General features: G+C 35.6%; 1 pseudogene; it reads right to left on the reverse strand.

Annotated features, from left to right (window-relative positions):
* Positions 1-19,859, reverse strand: part of LOC113316064 — a 57,277-nt pseudogene extending 37,418 nt beyond the window's left edge.
* Positions 19,860-22,498: the final 2,639 nt, after the last annotated feature.

Here is a 22,498-nt window from a genome sequence, read left to right on the forward strand (position 1 = left end):
AGTTGTGTTGTTACTGGTGGAGCCGTCTATTCAGAGAGGAAAGTACCCTAATTAGGAGAAATCTCTTACGACCGCTCGTTTTGAAGACTTCTTTAGGATTGAGAAGCTCTACGAGGACCGTTGGTGGGAAACTATATAATTGCAGTTTATTATTAGTTTTCGATTGATTTGATTGACTAACGGCTGTTGAACTTTGATTGCACCTAGTTTGTTTATGCTTGAGAATCTTCTCTTCTGATATAAGATTCACTCAAACTAGATCGAAATTTCGACGGGGATATTTAGAACTGTTTGTAGATATAATGACGTCTTGTGATAATCCATCGTTAACAGAATTCGTTTTGTGTGTGATTGATCACAAGAGATTCAAGTTGATTGTGTGCAGGTGTTTATTGAAGATCATAGAAGATTTGAATACAAAGAAGATATTTGGGTTCATAATCTTTGGTGTGCACAAAACTTGTTTCGGATGGAAAGGGATCCAACTATAATCGGTTTGTCTTTGTGATAGATTGGATTGTTTAGTTGAGTAGATCTGCATCAATATGTTTTTTTGTGATTATAAGTATTGATTGCATGGTCTTAACAATTACTTTGGTAGTTGTTGAAAAGATAGATCTAAGAACCTGACAAAGGAGTTTATTGGTGAAAAAGCGAGGGTACAACAACCACACCCAATATTTCGCTTAGCAATCTGTATGGACAAACTCTAATATACTTTCTAGAGAATCAACTAGACAGTCAGACTCAATCTAGATAAAAAGTATATCAAAGAGTTTATATCTCAATCTCTCGATTTGATATATACTCAAGCAAATAGAAATTTGCGTGTCTTTATCAAATACTAGAGAGATAACTTGGATGGTACCAAAAACCAATATCCAAGTGTCAATCAATTTAAATCAACAACCAAAAGGTCGGATATTCTAATTAATTGAGAAACGCACAACATGTGATATTTCAATTATATAACAAAATATAATGCGGAAAAGAAATAACACAGACACCAGAATTTTGTTAACGAGGAAACCGCAAATGCAGAAAAACCCCGGGACCTAGTCCAGATTGAACACACATTGTATTAAGCCGCTACAGACACTAGCCTACTCCAAATTAACTTCGGTCTGGACTGTAGTTGAACCCCAATCAATCTCACACTGATCCAAGGTATAGTTATGCTCATACATCTCTGATCCCAGTAGGATGCTACGTACTTGATTCCCTTAGCTGATCTCACCCACAACTAAGAGTTGCTACGACCCAAAGTCGAAGACTTTGATAAACAAATCTATATCACACAGAAAAGTCTACGGTAATAGATAAATCCTTCTCCACGAATATACCTACGAGTTTTATTCCGTCTTTTGATAAATCAAGGTGAACAGGAACCAATTGATAAACCAGACTTATATTCCCGAAGAACAACCTAGTATTATCAATAACCTCACAAAAATCCTAATCAACGCAGCGAAAAAAGATATTTTGGAATCACAAACGATGAGACGAAGTGTTTGTGATTACTTTTATATCTTGCCTATCGGAGATATCAATCTCAAGCCAATTATTACAATTGTATTCATACGATAGAAACAGTAAGATCAGATCACACAACTACGAGAAAGTAGTATCGGTCTGGCTTCACAATCCCAATGAAGTCTTTAAGTCGTTAACCTGGTTTAGAAGAAGAAAACAAAGGTTAAAGGAGAATCGACTCTATCTTAGCACAACTAGTATCACACAGAAGGTGTGGGGTTTAGGTTTTCCACTTGCTAGAGTTCTCCCTTATATAGTTTTTCAAATCAGGGTTTGCAATCAATGTTAGCTTGGTAACAAAGCATTCAATGTTCACCGTTAGATGAAAACCTGATTTAGATTCAAGTTAATATATTTCAACCGTTACATCGAAAACTAGCTTGTTACACACAAATGAAATGCACGTTTCTAGGCTTGTGTAACCGTACCCAAACTTGTACATTTTTTGGTTCAACAATAGTCAACCAAATGGTTAGCCATATGATCACTTTCATATCAACCATATTCTTATTCACCATAACTAGTTCAAGTGACTCAAATGAACTAGTTAGAGAGTTGTTCAATTGAAAGGAAATCTTATGTAACTACCCAAGACACAATCAAAGCAAAAACGATTTGATTCACTCGAATCGGTTCATGAACTATATAGCCATGGTTTGCAATTTGCATTCCTTAGTTTATATAAGAATAAGTTCACAAACATCGTTTTTAGATATAACCTACTCAAGTTCGCGGACTGGGTTTGCGGACGGAGTTCACAAACTCCAGCAGAAATTCTCGGGACGAGAACTTCCGCCAGTTCGCGGACTTGGCTCACGCCACATTCCATTTCTCTTGATCAACAAAGTTCGCAAACTTTGGTTTAAGGAATAAGGACTTATACATATATGTGTTTCCACAACAATGCTTATATCCTCCAATATTTATGTAATCTGAACTCTCATTTCAATCATTGAAACATTCTTAGAGGACGTTGATATTCTATAGTTGTTATTCACAAACTATTTTTCGTCAAAGTAAGCAATTTTCAAAGTGATTGAAACTTGTCATGACTTTCGTCACTAGGTAAAGATGAACTTGGCTAAAGAGAAAGCTTACCAACACATATTTCGAGAAATGGATAGGCGATATAAACTCGGCTCGAAATAGCAAATGTGTATAATCTAAGTCTATATAGCAAAACGACTTTTCTCTCAAGATAGGAGATGAATAGACTTTTGAGTGATAGATAAGTTCAAGTCTCCACATACCTTTTAGTCGATGAAGATCCACCGGTTCCTTGAGTAGTCCTTCGTCTTGTATGATGATTTCCATGGAGTTCTTGAGCTCAACTACACTTTCTATCCTAGTCCGAGACCTTAGCTATAGTAGACTAGAAATCAAGACTTATAGTTTTGATCACTAACATTGACAAACATGCTTGAGATAGCAACGCATGCGAGTTCGACCGAGCAATGCTATAAAAATTGGGATAATCGGAAGAGTCTTTTGTCAAACTCATATCACGTTGTTTGAAAGAGTTGTTATCGAACATATTTGTTATTCCTTTACTGTTTGGAATACGAACCAAAGGAATTGTTCCAAGTTCGTGACTTAATACATACGGAACTAGGTGAACTATAGGTTTAGTTGTTTGGTCTCAACTATAAGAAGTTGGTTTAGATTTTGTATAGCGGCTTAATCCTGAGAGTATTCAATTCTGGACAAGGTCACGGGATTTTTCTGCATTTGCGGTTTCCTCGTTAACAAAATCTTGCTGTGTCATTTGCTTTTATTTTCCGCAATTATAATTGTTGTTATTATAATTTAAAGTAAATTCCACAAACGTTTATTCCTATTTACTTGATAGCAATCCTATTGTGTTTGGTTAATTCCGAACCTTTATCAAGTAAACATACTTCGTTTATCCATAGTCAATCGCAAAAGTTATCTTGTTGTCGTATTGTCTCGATCTCGTATCCATAGACGATCACACGAAGTGTGAATCGATTAGTTGTATCGTCTCGACTCAGTCCATAGACAATCACTTTCGGAGAAAGGACTTATAGGTGGAAAAGTTTTAGATTGAGGTATATTTGGGTACCCTCGTATTTTCAATCGGTATCAGAGCAGGCAAACACGAAAATATCTAACAATCTGTGTTTGGTGCGATCCAACCTATAAGAACGAACTCGAATTCTCATGAATCCACTTCAATTAACGTACCGCCAAGATTTGACGGGACAAACTATCTATGGTAGAAATCTGTTATGAGATCTTTTCTTCAATCACGAGACTTTAATACGTGGCTATTAGTCGTCGATGGTTATATTCGTCCAAAGATAGAAAATTCGGAAACTGAGTATAAACGCTTAGTAGATTTTTCAAACGAAGAAAAGGCTCTTGCAAAGCAGAATTTAGATGATTTGAATGCTATAATACATGTTGTAAGCCGTGATCTACAACATCATGTATCAACATGTCAAACTTCGAATGAAGCTTGGGATAATCTTCAGATCGTTTTCGAAGGAAACACATCAGAGAAATAAGCTAGACTTCAAACTCTTACATCCGATTGGGAAAACCTTCCAATGGATGACAACGACACTTTTGAAGAGTTTCATATTAAACTCTCTGAGATAATTAATGTTTCTTTCTCTCTTGGAAAGACTATTTCTGAAAAGGATATAGTGTGCAAAATTCTCAGATCGTTGCCATCTAGATACGATTCTAAGAAGCATGCAATCATAGAAGCAAATGATCTTTTAACACTCTCACGAAGCACACTCGTTGGAAAGTTTAAGATCTTTGATCATGAATCACAGTCTATTCAAAAAAAAAAGGAATCGCTTTTAAAGCTGCAAAAGTTCTGAAAGCTCCAATGGAGAGGAATAGATAGATAGATGATTCAGATGAACAGATTGCAGAAAATTATGATGATGAAATTGAACAATCATTATCATTGATTACTAGACAGTTTCGAGATCTCTTAAAGAAAAGAAATAAGAGGTTCATAAAGGATACTCATCGATCTTCTTGTCCACATGATCGAGTTCCTGTCAAAAAGGATCATGAAGAAGATGATGAATATAAGCCGCAGTGCTTTAAGTGTAAATGGTTTGGTCATAGTGTTAAAGACTGTCCCAATCTTAAGAAATACACTGGAAGCAAGGCTCTGGTTGTAACTCTAGATGAGAGCTCTGATTCATATGATTCTGAAGAAGAGGAAACAACTAATATTGCATTACTCTTCAATATTATTTCTTCCTCCTCCATTAGTGATTTACCCATTTTAAAAATGGACATATCTTCCGATGTTATTAAATCATCTAATTGTAAAGGGAAAAATAAGACAAGATGCAAAAACTGTCTTAAAAACAGAATTGCTAAAAGTTGCATAGGCAACCTAAGTCAATCTCAAGATACTTCGCTAGTTCGAAGTAACGACAGGAGAATTTATCATACGATACTAGATCAAGGACACTCTGGTTGTTCAAAATTCCATAATGAGAGAAAATCTCATACTAATACCACCTAATCGGTATTAGCATTCTTTCCTCACCTCGTGTGCCAATTTTTGAGTGAGGAAGAAGAAAGATCAAGGAACTTACGTGTAGATTATGAAAATAAAATCTAGTAATTGAAAATATTAGAGATGTTCATATTTTTAGGAATATTATATTTTCGATAGTGTGAAAATTATAAAAAGATCCTTCTCTTTTATTGGACATTCCTTGTCCGAACTATGAGTCTTGATCCAATGTCGTCTCTTGATAAGATGCTAGATCAGAAATATCACTTTAAGAATAAGTCTGCATCTTCTCTTGATATAGAGAAATCAAAGATCAAAATCAAAAAGAGAGATTGGCTTAGAAAGAAGGAAAGAGAGAATATGCTGAAGAAAGATCAGTGCATTGAAGCATTGACACACTTCTGTGTTCAATCAAAGACCGAATTACATGTTCTTGCAGAATCCTTCACGAAAATTTCTCAACTGCAAGAAATCCTGGTCAAACAACAAGGTTATCCACTTGAAGAATTTCACAAGTTGAAGACTGAAAGTAATAATCTACCTTCCTCTAGCATTGAGATGAAGGATTAATCAAGGAAAATAGACATCAGTTTTTGATTTCTTTCAATAATTGTATAAGGTCTATTTTGAATAAAACTATCTTATTTAATGAATATATTATTATTTTATAATTTTTCTTGTGATAGTTTTTGATTACATACCCTGTGCTTCAATGCTTTATCTTATTGCTATGTATGTTTATGGGATGTTTGATTTTGGTTTCATGACCTTAATATTCGATCTCATATGGTGTGAACCCTTATGGTTTGAGTGACTTTTTGATTTAGCAGGACTGAGTTCTAGCCCATGTTGGTAGGCTTTATCAAAGGATCATGAGGGATCCTGATTGAAACAATATGTGAAAAAGTCACAATATGTTGAATCATTTGGTTTAGCATAAAAGCATATGTGTTTCGGGGCTTCAACTTTTGCATTGCATTAGCTAAAACCGGTTTTCAACCTTTCTCTGGTGAAGGTTGATTGTTGTTGTTCTTTTGTTCTTGCGAGAGGATGACAACATGATGATATCAGCCCCGAAAAGATATGAAGAAAAGGGAGAAGAGGATGCAGAATTTGAAGTAACGAATTTGTTAGTTAATCGTTTTCCTGTTTAAGAAAAGCTTGATTTTATTGCATATATTTATTGCTTTTGCTTAACAAAATTTCGGTACAATTGATGTTTATTCCATTGTTTGTGTATGGATGTGTGTGTGATTCAATTGTTTTCAGTTAAGAAAAACTATTGTTATCTTGCTTTATTGTTTGGTATCAATTGTTTAGGCTTACAAAATTTCGGTGCAATTGCGGTGTTGTTTCAATTGCTTCCAATTGAGGTAAATAATTATGCAAGTTGACTTATTTGGTTTGTATGAATTGTTTATGGCTTAACAAAAGAAAAGGTATTCAGGATGAATTGTTTAGTCCAATTCAATTCCGGATAAAAGAAACTAGATTAATTCTGATCTTAGTTAGACTTATCAAAGTGGAGGTTTCGGTTATTCAAGTATAAGCGAATGCCTTAACAAGAAATGCTAGTTAACTAACCTAGTACTTGTCTTGTTTAAAAGTGAAAGGTCTAAGTTATTATTTGAATAATTAGAACTTGATGAGAAAAATAAAGTTAATTCTGATCTTTATTTTGGTCTTATCAAACAAGCGATTGTATTTGTGCAATAGGTTTAGCAAAGGAACTAAGGTGCTTAGTCGATTTTTTGGTTTGCTAAACTATTAGGGAAAAATTGCTTCGGGTAATTGTTTACTTGGTGACATATCAAAAAAAAAATTACTTTTTAGTTTCGGTTTTGATATTGGTTATCAAAAATGGTGTGTGGAACCCTCGTGCTTAACTCTTATTGGTTGCAATTCTCTTGTAAGATTTGTAAGATCCTTTCGGTTTGTCCTTTATTTGCTCATACCTTTGTCATTTTGTGACAAAAGGGGGAGAAATATATGAAGTAAACAAGTGATTTGATATTGATTTGGTATCACTAAGGGAAAGGACAATGGTGCTTAAACGTTATATCTAACGAAAGAGTAAAGCATAGACTAAGGGGGAGTAGCATATCATATTGATACTTGTGGTTATCTTAACTACAAAGGGAATAACAAAGACATGCGGATTGAAAATCTACCTATCTTACCTTTAGGGGGAGTATTAGTTTTGTTATTATAATGTCAACAACGACATTTAAAGGATTGAATGTATACAGGTTATTGTTCTGTTGAAACTTGGAATCAAGCGTATGTGTAATGAATTCTTGTAATTTGTTTATCCATATGATGTAAGAGTTTTGTCACTAAAATTGACAAAGGGGGAGATTGTTAGAGCATAGCTCGGTTGAACCCACCAAGCGTTGGTATGTCAAGATTGGTTGTCATATTTTAATGAACCAAAACTCATTTAAAGAGTCGCTTGATTATTTACTAGAGTCAACTTCGTATAGGTTAGCTTGAAAGTATTAGGATATGAGACATTACAAGTATTAAATGAAGACTTGAAGAATGTGAAGAAGTAAGGAGCTACAACGACGACATCATCCTTCCACTTGAGGTTAGTAATATTTTTATTGAACTGTTTCGTTCCCTAACATATCTTTCAAGTCGTGCATATTGAAAACATAACTGTGAAGTTGTGAATATTATACTCTAGTTAGACATTGTATTAAGGATTTACAATACGAAGTATAACGTCTATCTTTTGAACTTCGTACATTAGACATCGACATAATCGTATGAATGCTATTGTGATTATGTATGGGTATGGTTGAAGATTTCTTCCTAGGAAACAATGTTTTACATTCGTTTAAAGGAAGTAAATTCATAAACTTGTTTTATGAATCGAAAGGGAAATTGCTAGGCTTATTGGTATTTTTATTCATTGCAAATCTTTTGAATTACCAATATGTGTGTTTAGTATAACCGCTCATAAATTGTTTATGTATCTTGGTAAAACTATTCACAAGGCCTGACTTTTGTATTGGTATGACTTTTATTAGTGAAACTGATCTTAAGTAATCACCTGAGATGGTAAGATCGATATCTTGAAATTAGTGTGACTAAATACTAGCCATTGGGTAACCGATCCTAGTAAGAGGTGTGACGATCACAAGAGAGAGTGTAATCGATCCTTGTAAGAGGTTTAACAAGTTTTAGTAAGTTGGTGTAACCGATCCTACAACTTAGTCAACTGATCACAAGTTTTACCATAAGAAGTGGTAACCGATCCTAGTACTTAGTTAGTCATTTTGTGGTAACTAGTGTAACCGATCCTAGTACCCACTTGGAGGTAGAAACGAAACTTTATGTTGAGGTAGAACCGTGAAACCCATTAATGGTGATTTGATAGGATAATCAATCACATAGTTCTTGGAAGTCAGATGAACCAATTCTAAACTTGTTTGGAAGTGTGGCAAATCGGTTCCAAGATTGTAAATATGAAAAAGGATTTATAAAGTAAAGATGTCAACATACTTTTAACATGTGCAGTAACTCTTATCTTTTATTGTTCAAAGATATTCCTTAATAGCTAAAGGAGAATCCCGGATCGAAATAAATTGAGTTTTTATATGCTTTTAATTTCCAGCAATTAAAATGCATATCTTTAGAAAATAAAAATTAGTAATATGCATTTACTAGTTGGAGATTTTCTACTGAGATTTCGGTCAATGTTTGGACAAAGTATTTTCAGGAATTATAAAAACCGTTTTTGCCCTTATTGCATATCTTTGAGAGAATATTCGGTTTAGGAAATTCCTTGGTGTCCAAACTTCCTTGTCTATAAATACTTAAGTTTGTATTTCAAGCAAACTAATCCTCAGAGCCAGCAAAACTACCTAGTTGTGTTGTTACTGGTGGAGCCATCTATTCGGAGAGGAAAGTACCCTAATTAGGCGAAATCTCTTACGACCGCTCGTTTTAAAGACTTCTTTGGGATTGGGAAGCTCTATGAGTATCGTTGGTGGGAAACTATATAATTGTAGTTTATTAGTAGTTTTCGATTGATTTGATTGACTAACAGTTGTTGAACTTTGATTGCACCTAGTTTGTTTATGCTTGAGAATCTTCTCTTCTGATATAAGATTCACTCAAACTAGATCGAAGTTTCGACGGGGAACTTTAGAACTGTTTGTAGATCTAAAGACGTCTTGTGATAATCCATCGTTAATAGACTCCGTTTTTTGTGTGATTGATCACAAGAGATTCAAGTTGATTGTGTGCAGGTGTTTATTGAAGATCAAAGAAGATTTGAAGAATAAGAGATATATGGGTTCATAATCTTTGGTATGCACAAAACTTGTTTCGGATGGAAAGGGATCCAACTATAATCGGTTTATCTTTGTGATATATTGGATTGATTAGTTGAGTATATCGGCATCAATACGTTTCTTTGTGATTAAAAGTATTGATATCATAATCTTAACAATTTCTTTGGTAGTTGTTGAAAAGATAGATCTAAGGACCTGACAAAGGAGTTTATTGGAATAAACGGAAGAGCTTTTTGTCAAACTCATATCACGTTGTTTGAAAAGAGTTGTTACCGAACAGATTTGTTGTTCCTTTACTATTTGGAATGCGAACAAAAGAAATTGTTCTAAGTGCGTGATTTATTGCAAGTTGGTGGCGCGTGAATACAAACGGAACTAGGTGAACTATAGGTTTAGTTGGTTGGTCTCAACTATACGATGTTGGTTTAGATTTTGTATAACAGCTAATCCTGAGAGTATTCAATTCTGGACAAGGTCCCGGGATTTTTCTGCATTTGCGGTTTCCTCGTTAACAAAATCTTGCCGTGTCATTTACTTTTGTTTCCGCAATTATAATTGTTGTTATTATAATTTAAAGTAAATTACACAAACGTTTATTTCTATTTACTTGATAGCAATCCTATTGTGTTTGGTTAAGTCCGAAACTATTATCAAGTAAACATACTTCGTTGTTGTATTGTCTCGATCTTGTATCCATAGTCAATCACACAAGTTATCTTGTTGTCGTATTGTCTCGATCTCGTATCATAGACGATCACACGAAGTGTGAACCGATTAGTTGTATTGTCTCGACTCAGTCCATAGACAATCACTTTCGGTGAAAGGACTTATAGGTGGAAAAGTTTTAGATTGAGGTATATTTGAGTACCCTCGTCTTTTCAATTTCCCCGATATCCACAAACGTCTTTAACTCATCAAACTGATCTTGCAGAAGCTTTTCCTTCTTGCAATAAAGCTACAACTAGGAATGTGTACAGAATCAATATAAGGGAACTAACGAGTACTAGAAATGTTTAACAAGCAAAATGCGCACAAACGAGTACTAGTTTCAACATATATAAAACCCTGTTTGGGATTGCTTTTTTTCTATCAAAAACATTTTGTAACAAACTTGTAACAAACATTTTTTAAAAATTGTGTTTGGTTAATCTTTTTCAAAGTGCTTTTGGAGAGAAACACATCCATTTAAGGCCTGCTTTTAAAAGCTACTCAGCATTATCTTTTAAAAGCTGGAAAAACAGAAGTTGTGGGCCCATATAATTTGACTTAGTTGATTCTCTATTTCAACCTTGTTATTTTATTACAAAAACAAATTTTACCCTGAAATATTGTACACTTATCATTATGTTTCTAACTTCTATCTTGTTCCACTATTTTTCATATTTTCTTTTGAAATAATAAATAAAAATTACTATAAAAATATTTTTTTAAAGCAAACCATAATCATAGAATTCTTTACTAAATGATAAAAATAATTATAAAAAATAAAATTTCCTTATCAAATTCAAATATTTTATATCTTTCTCTTTTTGATTTTTTTTTTGTTATTTTAAATAAAAATTACTCCAGGACAGGTTCTTTCAAGAAGTTAGTTGGCACGCGAGACACAAGTTGTGTGACAACCCCTCTCTGAAGAGCAACCCCTACTCTATGAAAAGAAAATTTCCAACACTAACATTAGCATCATGACTAGCTGAGAAAGTATGCAATCTCTTAAGAAAGTCGATAGTCTCATCACCCAGTCCACCCAAAGTGGTGAAAGCTAAGGTGCCAAAACCGAAACCCTGAGCATTACATTTCACCAGGTACTTCTTACGCTTGAGGGAAACAACTTTTTCAATGGCCTGACCAGGCACAAAGGAACGAACACCATTTCCTGTGAAGGGGGAAACAACAGTAACATCAAGGCACACATCACGGCCATTGTCCCAGTTATAAACCATTATGTCCGCCGGAAGAAGACCAGAGCCATTGTTAGAGATAAGTCCGAAATCAACCTCTTTCCCTGCCGGAACTCCCAACCGATAACATATATCCGCAATAATGTCACGAAGGAGGTCATGTCTGAATTTCAAGCCCAGATCATTTTTGCAATGCAAGGCGTGATCCCAAAACTTATCCATCGCAGACGAGCAACTAGGGAAAAGCCCATCCTCTTCAAAGAAAGGAATCCCAAGCCTATACTTGAGGATTGCACTGAAGTGTCTCGGGACGATTTTTCGTCCCAAGCCTTCAATGGGTATTGCCAATAGGAAAAATTGAGCATGCTGGTCACGGTTGCATTGCCATAATGCACTATCACGATCTGTCATCTGGAATATGGTAGGCATCGAACTAACCACAATATCAAAGTAAATAGTTGCGAGGGAACTCATAGAGTGGACAGGTGCAACATCTTCTAAACCGGGTGTAGAAATGGAGGCACTACAAGCTGTGTTAAAGTCATGTAAGGCATTAGAAAAGCAAGAACTAGCAGGATTAATACCTGAATGTCTCAGAATGGATCTCTGTAAGGCAAAGGTATGGAGGCAGGAAGCAAGGTAACAGTAAGTGCGTGTATCAGACATAGAATATGTACCTAAACCACCATACTTGAGAGGAAGAGTAACAAGCCTATGTTTTAAAAGCCCATAACCCGGACCATCGCCCGTGATTAATCGATGCAAAAACTGGAAAAGATGAGTATCAAAGGTTTCTGCAACCAAGTCTATGAAACCAGGCATGGTAGTTCTCAAGGTAAAATACAATCTTGAGACTCCAGTGCAGTTCCTGAGAAGCAGCAATTCGCATTGAGGATCCTCTAATTTGCTAACAACCTCCATCAAACTGACAGTTTTCTGAACCCTTTTGTGAACCATATCCATACAAAAACCAGAGTTAGTTTTCACTAGACCGCCCAATAATTTGACACCATTTGGTGGTCTGCTAATGTGAGAAGGAAACAGCTCAAAGCTTCTGCTGTCAGGAGAAGGCCAATATAACTCAGTTTTGCTGACATTCATGTGCAGCCCTAACCCCACACCATCTTTTTGAATGATCGTAAAATCCTTAGCAACCTGTGCTGTGTCACCAATGATGGTTCCATCATCTAAGTACCAAGCTTGAAGCTCTAAAGAACAAACCTCAGCAATTTTCTCAGCTTAAAAATAAAATAAAATAATAAAATAAATATTTATTTTATTTTATTAAATACATTAGAATAAAAATATAATTTATTATAGTTATAATATATTTAAAATTAACTATTAAAAGATGTCTATTTTTGTCATTGGATACATCACCATCACTTTAAACTATCAATTTACCAAACAGAATTTATAGTTTGTTAATTTAACAATGTTTTTTAAATTATAGTTTACCAAACGTTATGCCGCTTTATTTTCACAACACATCACACAGCAACACACAACGCAGCACAACAGAAAAGCACTTTTCTAAAACTCACAGCAACACCAAACTCGACTATAGACAGGAAGCCCCAGAATCATACCTGGATTGTCCCAGAATCATCTCTTAGTGTTAAAAAAGCAAGCTTTCCAAAAGATCTACAAGCAATAATTCGTCCATCTATTGACACCAAATCAACCTCTTTACTCGACTCTTCACCATTACCTAAATTCTTATATATTTCTTGAAGTTGACTAGCAGTATGAGTCATGTCCCATCCATAAGCATAAGGTTCATGAACTTTTGTCTTAATTCTTCTACCTAAGTATAATTCACACATTTAAGTGAACGCCCAAGTTACAGTTTCATTCTACAGAAAGAATTTTAAATACCTTTTTGAGACGAATAGCTCGAATAGAATCTCTAGCGGAAGTTGGTGATGAAGAAAATGACCTTCTACGACTATTGGGTTTTGAAAATACTTTATGTTGGTTCTAGTAACAACAATCGTAATAAACTGAGAAATAATACTTAGATCAAACCGACTCTTGATGGATGTTTCGGATGCTACAACGATAAGTGTAGCAGGAAATAATAGAGGCACGTATGAGATACGCTGACCTAAAGACAATATCGCCCGCTACTCTTCTAAACAGAGAGATGCTATATCCACTGACGAGTTGCCTCCAGGATACGACTATTGTTAATATTTTTTTAATGTAGCACACAAAGAAAATACCCTAATACCTTGGAAGTGATATAGAATAGTAAACTCAAATAGTCACAGTGAAACAAAAACAGTCAAAGAAAAACAAAGAAAAAAAGAGGAAAAATAGAAGTCGTTTTTTTTCTGTACTTTCAAAATAAGCAGAAGCTTTCTTTTATAATTTTTAAAACGTTATAAACTAGAAGAGCCATACAAAGACTTAGTAGATTCTCACGCGCACTTGCAAATCTTACAGAAAACAAGAAGATTCAGACAAAGACTGGGTAGATTATCATGCGCACTGACAAAGCTGACAGAAAACATTGACAAGGAAAGACTCAAAACTTTTGTCGGACAACAAAACGGTCATGTCAGAAAGTCATACATCAAAAGAGACGAAAAGATTCTTTTATGGAAAACACGTACCAAAAACTTCAGCAAAAAGATAGGATCTAACGAACCCACACCTACACCCGAGACCCAACAGACCGGACGGACGACGGCAGCGTGCGTGCTTCGGTGCGAAATACCACACGTACGGGAAAGGTAACCTTGCCTAGTCTAGGTCTTCTCCCTCATACACAAGTGTGTAGACCCAAAGGGACATCCCTTTATCCAAAACCCATGGTATTTTAGTCTAACAACTCTTAAAGTTTAGTCTATGCGGGACTAATGTTTTATCTATTCACATGAAAAAAAAACATATAGTGAGCAATAGGTATAGGGATCAAATTATGGTTCATCTATTTTAGTTTAATAACAAAACTTGTTTTTTTTTTTTAACAATCCCCCACATGAATGATAAAACATATCAAAAAAACATGAGGAAACAAAAGACATCAAAATTAGGCTAAGGTGTCCCAAAGATTAATCCTTAACTTAGTGCGAAGTTACCGGAACTACTTGTTGTAACGGTGAACACAATGTCTTGAACTTCCAACAGTGAGTACAATTCAGAAATAACAACTACACTTGATGTCTCAAACGAAAGCTGCCAAGCTCTTCCGGTTGTGCCCATTTTGGCCGTGGGATAAATCCTGGTGTGAAGATGTACCCACTAGTAGAGTTGGACTCATATGAGTCTAATATCCAGTTGGCATCACAATACCCTTCCAGCACAGCGGGATACTTCCCAAAACATAAGAAAAAGTTTGAAGTGCCTCTCAAGTAGCGTAGAACTCTGTTGGGAGCATTCCAATAATCTTGCCTTGAGTTGCAAGTGTACCAGCTAAATCTACTCACAACGTAAGCAATATCAAGTCTTATGCAGTTCATCAAATACATAAGACTGCCAATTACGTGGGAATACTCAAGTTGAGAAATTCCCTCACCCTTGTTCTTTTTCAAGTTACAATTGGGATCATAAGGAGTAGAGACAGTTTTAGCATTTTCATGATTAAATATCTTAAGTAAAGTTTCGACATAATGAGATTGACTAAGACTATATCCATCATATATCTTTCAAATTTTCATCCCTAAGATTACATTAGCAGGGCCTAAGTCTCATGTCACATTTTTTATTAAGCATGTTTTTAGTGGTATTAGTAATATCAATGTTAGTACCTAATATGAGCATATCATTAACATACATGCACACAATAACATAAGCATCATCCACAGATTTAATGTAAACACATTTATCAGATTCATTAACCTTAAATCTATTAGATATCATTACATGAAAAAATATAATCATGCCACTGTTCAGGTGATTGTTTCAAACCATACAGAGATTTATTCAATTTGCATACTTTGTTTTCACAACCTTTTACAACAAAACCTGCAGGTTGGTCCATATAAATTTCTTCATTCAATTCACCATATAAGAATGCATTTTTAACATTCATCTGATGTATAGGAAGCTCATTAATAGAAGCGATACCAATCAACATCCTAATAAAAGTGATTCTAGTGACAGGTGAATATACACTTTGACCAGAAAACCCCGTGCTCGAAATGTATCGAAAAAATCTAATCCTTCCTTTTGTCTATATCATTTAGCTACCAACCTATCTTTGAATTTCTATACAGTTCCATATGTCCTAAGCTTCCTTTTGAAGACCCATTTGCAACCTATGGATTTATTACCAGGAGGTAAGTTTACAATTTCCCAAGTTCCGTTTTGCTGAATGAAATCCCACTCATTTATCAAAGCTTCTTCCTATAAGGGGGCTTCTGTAGAAGTCATAGCTTCCTTATATGTTGGGGTTCAGACTCTACCGCAAGAGTCACAAAGTCGGGACCAAAACTTGTATTGTTTCTTGTGACGCCCCAAATACTAACCCTGCTTAGCTGATAGAATTACAACCTAATTGAAGCATCAAATCCATATTATCGATTCTAAGAATCATAATTACATAAACTGAATCTCATAACAATCCAATATACTCTGATATTATATAAGTGAAAATTTCTCGAGTGATATGAATATAATAATGTGTTGTTTTACAGATTAATAAAACAATACATACATAAAAGATAAACAAACATCTTCAGTTCGTTAAAACCTTAAGCTACGAAAAATGGATATCTTCACGTGCATTATTTCTTCTGATCACTGAAACTGAAGTGGGATCAAGTGAGCACATCATCCCAAAGGGGTGCCCAACGGAAAACAAATAACATTCAAGTAATCACTAACATGCTCCACAGTTCTAAAATAATAACAATAATTTAAGAATGAAAACAAATTGAAACATTCAGAAATCCATGCAATAAGAAGCAAGTGTTATCCTAACATCGTCAAACTCATTGGAGCAGACGATAATAATAACATCGTCCACACAGAGTGCCCATACAAACCATGATTCAGAATATTACCATCAAGATCATAAAAGTTAGTCAATCAAGTATAATATGCACATGAGTGATTCCCCCAAATAAAATAGTATATATAGTATTAAAACAGAAGGGCATCCGCCATACTATCTTAAGACGATAAAATTAAAAGATAATAATATTCAAATGGAAGAGCATCTGCCCTACTAAGTAATATTTAAACGGAAGAGCATCCTCCTTACTAAATAATGTTGCCGACGGAAGAGCATTCGCTTACCTAACTTAGCAGGGAGCCGTGGGGAAACACAGTCACTCCTCGCAGGGAAATCTCACAATACATATCACACAAAAACACATCATAGCAAACATCTTACATACAGATACAAAATAAACATCATACACAAAGATACAGGAATGGTACATCAAAGTACACGCAATCATGCACAAAGATAATAAAGTCTCATCATACCCGCAGATAAAGGAAAGCTTAATTATTACAAGAAGGTTACAAGGTTCCCACCTCTTTTGACGACAAGCAACGCCTACCTTGCGATCCATGATACATTGGTTCATTCTTTTGATTGATCGTTGTTAATAAAGATTAACTGCTAATCACACAAGCACTCTAAGGATTTATCCAATAAACTCGTACAAGACTCATAACATAATCTTATACAATTCTCTAGTTATAAGATAAGTGAACTATCTAATGGTTCTACGTCCATTTATGCTTCTACACCTCTTTCATTCTCTACCTTTAGCATATTAAAGGTTTACTAATTCAATTGCATTGGTTCTATAGTCCATTAGATATGTCTCAAGAAGATCTACAACTTTGTAGAAAGAATCAAAGGTCAATTCGGACCATAAGGGGTCCAAAAAATCAACGAAAGAAAGACTAGTTCTAACCCCAAGCCCACGATCCACGGGCTTGATCCAACCCAGCCCACTAATCGTCCCATTAAGCCAAGGCCTAGTCGACTAACGATCAACGTTTGGTCAACATAGTCAACAAACGGTCAATGTCAATAGTCAAGTCAGGGCAACTCGGTCAAGAATTTAACTTAGTCAAGACTCACTGAGTCAGGTTTGGTCATGTCTAGCCACTGAGTTAACTCAGTCAGATACACTAAGTCAAATGACAAAGTGAGTCAGCTAAACTGACTGAGATGACTAACAGGTTTAAATTCAAGATAAAAGATTTCATACAATTATTACTTTTAGTGTTGATACCAACAGAACAACTCTAACAACAACAACTTCTAACTGAAGTTCCCCTAACAACATCTCTAACAACAATTCTACTGTAATCTAATCTTCATTAACTCATACTAGCACCAACACCTGCAGCTCAGAACAACACCACCATTTCCTTATCACTCAACATATACTCAGACTACATTGATAGTTCAAGCAGTTGTTCATTGAGTAACACTGGTAGCTTCATCACTACCCTGCAATAACAGCATCATACATACCATATCCATTTCAATGCATACCATATCCATTTCAAGGTAGTTGTTCATTGAGTAACACTGGCAGCTTCATCACTACCCTGCAATAACAACATCATCAAGTCCATGCCACTACCTAACATGCATCTAAATTTCATCCTCATCTGCATTACATACCCATCACAACTATTTAAATTTCAACACCAGATTGTACCCACTCCATACGAAGTTGTTAGAGTAGCACAACTACACTTCCTCCTCCAAATCCATTGGCTAACATTGTAACTCAATTCATTCCCTGTAATCACTACTCTTGAACACCAACATTTCTTCCAGCTCTTCATTGTCTCCACTAACAGCTCAATTGACATCAACTGCAGCTCTCAGCATCACCATATTATTAGCTTCATTCTCTGTAATTCATCAATCCTTCCCAGTATACATCTGTATCTCAACTGCACTCTTATTACATTAACACCACCACCACCACCACCAACTGAGCAGCATCACCACCACCAACTACTAATTCAATCCTATACACAGCTTCCACTAACTACAAATAATACAGTTCATACACAATCTTCAACTGTAACTCATTATGACACTAGTATTCTTCATAACTGTATCCTCAAACACCAATCCCTGTAACTTCCAACACCAATGTTTCATTACTAACTTCAGATACATCCATTTACCACAACCACATAACATTCTAAACTCCAGTTCAGGTAACTCTATCTTCTCTACTTAACAACTCCCAACTTCAACGTCCTCTGGTCAGAGAAACCAAATTCTAAATCACCAACAACAATCTAAATTTAACAATTCATATTCTACATTGTGATTCTTCAATTCATCTACATCTTATTTTTAACCTAAACCACCTTCTCAACCAAATTCTTCATCTGTTTCAAGTTTAATCGTTGCCAAACTCATCTCTTCCAGTTCCTGTAAATTATTCAATCACTCCATGAACCCTAATTCCAGTTTGGGGAAGAACAATACAAATCCTAAGTCCCTATGAAATTAAAATTAAACTTCTCATATCCATCTGTACTTCAATTAACAGCAAACCCATTCTATAACCAATCCATTTAAATCAAATTCATAAAAAAGAATTAATCAAATACGAAACCCTAATTTAACTTACCAAAAATGGCATCTTCTAGAGTTCTATCAACAACAAAATTATTACCTTCTCCTTTAATTTGTTGTATCCCTACAACAAATAACACACAGAGAAGATATAATTGGTGAATAATCACCTCTTGAATCGAAGATTCAAACCAAATCTGTGCACCAGGCGCAGCCAAATGGGTATTTCATTAACAACAAAATCAGGTCTGAAGAGACAAAACTCTTCTTACAGCTTTAATAACAAATCATTGAACCCTAATGAGGCTCAATCCTCAACTGACGTGTGGCTAGCAATCAACGGTTCCTAATCAGCCAATAGACAGTTAAGCTAACTTACTAAAGCACACAGTTAACTAGATAAGTGCAGACTACAGTGTAGCCTTGTTACATGAGGGATACAACATTGCCTACCCCTGAAAATTGTCCTTGTCCTCAAGGACAAATCTATGGTAATGAGACCTAATAACGGATATGTCCTCCCAAGTAGCATCTTCTGCTGAAGAGTTGGTCCATTGGATGAGTACTTGGCGCACCAGCTTGTTGCCTCTGAGTATTGTTTTTGTCTTCAACACCTTCTCAGGAAGCATGATAATCTCACTATGGATATCCATAATAGGTAGAGTAGGGTAAGGTGTGTGTTTCATACCAATATGCCGCTTCATCTGTGAAACATGGAAAAAAGGGTGTATCCTTGAATGTGAAGGCAGTTGAAGTTTGTAAGCCACTACACCAATCTTTTGTAAAAATTTGAAAGTCCCATAATATTTAGCTGAGAGCTTGAAGTTATTTCTCAAGGACACTGATGATTTACTGTAAGGTTGGAGTTTCAGGTAGACTAAATCTCCCTCTGCAAAAGATCTTTCCACTCTTGAGGAATCATCATAGAGTTTCATTCTTGCCTGTGCTTGATGTAGAGATTCTTTGATGATGTCAAGCATAGAGTCTTTTGATTTTAAGTAAGCTTCCACAACATCCACAAAAGTAGTAGAGGTAGAAGGAAAAGCTAGGTGGGGAGGTACATAGCCATACAAAGCTTGGAAGGGAGACATTTTTAAACCTCTGTGAAATCTTGTGTTGTACCACCATTCTGAAAGTGACAACCAATTACTCCAACTGCCTGGCTTGTGACCTGTTAAACACCTTAAATAGTTTTATAAGCAAGCATTTACCCTCTCGGTTTGACCATCTGTCTGAGGGTGATATGCAGATCTTAAATTCAAGCTTGCACCTAAAGCTTTGAATAAATCAGTCCAAAATTTACTTGTAAATACCTTGTCTCTATCTGACACAATAGAGGAAGGCAAAGAATGAAGTTTGAATATTTGATCAAGGAAAAACTTTGACACTGAGGAGGCTGTGTATGGGTGTTGCAAGGCAATGAAATGAACATACTTAGTGAGCATGTCTACTACAACTAAGATGACACTCTTCTTGTTGCTGGTTAGAATACCATCAATGAAGTCCATGGTGATATGTTTCCAAGAATGATCAGGCACAGGAAGAGGTTGCAGAAGGCTAACAGCATTAATCTGATCACTTTTGTTTCTCTGGAATGTGTCACATTGAGATACATAGAGAAAAACATCCTTTTTGAGGCCTTGCCAATAGAAATGTGCTTTTGCTCTAGCATAAGTAGCTTGAATGCCAGAATGACCTCCTACAACAGAAGTGTGTAGAGAGTGCAAGAGAGCTTGTCTTATGTTACCACGAATACCAATATATATCTTTGTTTGATATCTTAAGATGCCTTCCTTGTAAGTGAAATACTCAACACTGGAAGGGCTGAGTAGAAGTTTAGAAATAATGCCATGTGCTTTCTCATCATTAGCATAACTAGAGAGTACCTCTTGATCCCATGCTGGTGTAGAAGCATCTAAGGAGTTGCAATTAGCTGAATTAAGAGGCCTTCTAAAAAGTGCATCTGCCACTACATTCTCAGCTCCCTTTTTGTATCTAATATCATAATCAAAGCCCAATAGTTTGATCAACCATATTTGTTGTAATGGTGTAGTTATTCTTTGCTCCAAGAAATACTTGATGCTTTGATGATCAGTTTGAATAATGAATTTAGCTCCTTGCAAGGAATGCCTTCACCTTTGGACTGCCATGACAATGGCCAGAAACTCCTTCTCGTATGTTGATAATGCTCTAGCTCTTGGACCCAGTGGTTTTCTAAAGTAAGCAATTGGCCTTCCTTCCTGAGTAATACAGCTCCAATACTTAAGTCACTTACATCACTCTCAACCACAAATGGTTTAGTGAAATCTGGTAAGGTTAAAACTGGTGTTGTGGACATGTCAGGCTTGAGTTGTTCAAAAGCTGAAGTGGCAGCTAAAGTCCAGAAAAAAGAAATTTTATTGAGAAGATCAGTAAGTGGTTTACTGAGTGCTCCATAGCTCTTGAAAAACTTCCTATAGTATCCTATAAGGCCAAGAAATCCTCTTAATTCCTTGAGAGTGGAGGGTGTTGGCCAAGATTGCATGCAAGCAATTTTACTTGGATCAGCACAAATACCTTCAACTGTGATAATATGTCCCAAATACTCTAGGGAAAATTTGCCAAAACAGCATTTAGATAACTTAGCATAGAGTTTATGTTGTCTGAGTAATGAGAAGGGAAACCTGAGATGTTCCAAATGCTCAGATATGTTCTTGTTGTAGATTAAAATATCATCAAAGAAGACCAGAATAAATTTTCTGAATGCAGGTTGAAATACCTCATTCATTAAAGCTTGAAATGTAGCTGGAGCATTAGTGAGGCCAAAGGGCATCACTTTAAACTCATAATGGCCTTGATGTGTTCTGAAAGCAGTCTTGAAAATGTCTGAGAGATGCACTCTAATTTGACGATATCCAGCTCTCAAGTCAATTCTTGTGAAGGTAGTATCTCTATTTAATTCATCCAATAACTCTTCAATAATGGGTATGGGGAATTTGTCTTTGACTGTAATGTTGTTTAGTTTTCTATAGTCAAAACATAATCTCCATGTGTTGTCTTTCTTCTTGACTAGAAGTATTGGTGATGCAAAGGGGCTATGGATAGGTTGGAAGATGCCAGTGGAGAGCATCTCTTTGACAAGATGTTCTACTACATCTTTTTGAATATATGGGCATTTATAAGCTCTTTGTTCACAGGGACTGAGTTGGGTTGTAAGGGAATTTTGTGACCTAAATTCCTCTGAGGAGGTAGCTGATTTGGCTCTGCAAAAATATCATTAAACTCTTGAAGTAAAGGAAGTATTTCAGGAGGTGTGGAAATGGGTGTAGTGGTGGTAGATATGGAGTATAAGTGACCCACCAAGCCATGGGAATTTGTTTCAAAAAATTTCTTGACTGCATCACTTCTCATCATGGACAAGGAAATTTTTGGTGTTGTACCCTGTAGTGTAATTTTCTTATTTTGGTACTTGAAGGAAATACACAACTTAGAGAAGTTAAAAAGTACATCACCTAAAGTTCTGAGCCAGTCTGCCCCAAGCACAATGTCACATCCCCCCAATGGTAAGACTCTGAGATTTTCCACAAATTTGTTGCTCTGCATAGTCCAAGTAACCTGTGGACAAATACCAGTACTGAAAGTTTTCTCCCAATTTGCAACTGTGACTACCATTGGATTAGTTGACTCAATATGGCGTTGTAGTGAACTTACTAAAGCACTATCAATAAAACTTATAGTGACGCCTGAATCA

The sequence above is a fragment of the Papaver somniferum genome, chromosome 10, assembly GCF_003573695.1.
Source record: "Papaver somniferum cultivar HN1 chromosome 10, ASM357369v1, whole genome shotgun sequence".
In the NCBI taxonomy this organism is placed as follows: Eukaryota; Viridiplantae; Streptophyta; class Magnoliopsida; order Ranunculales; family Papaveraceae; genus Papaver; species Papaver somniferum.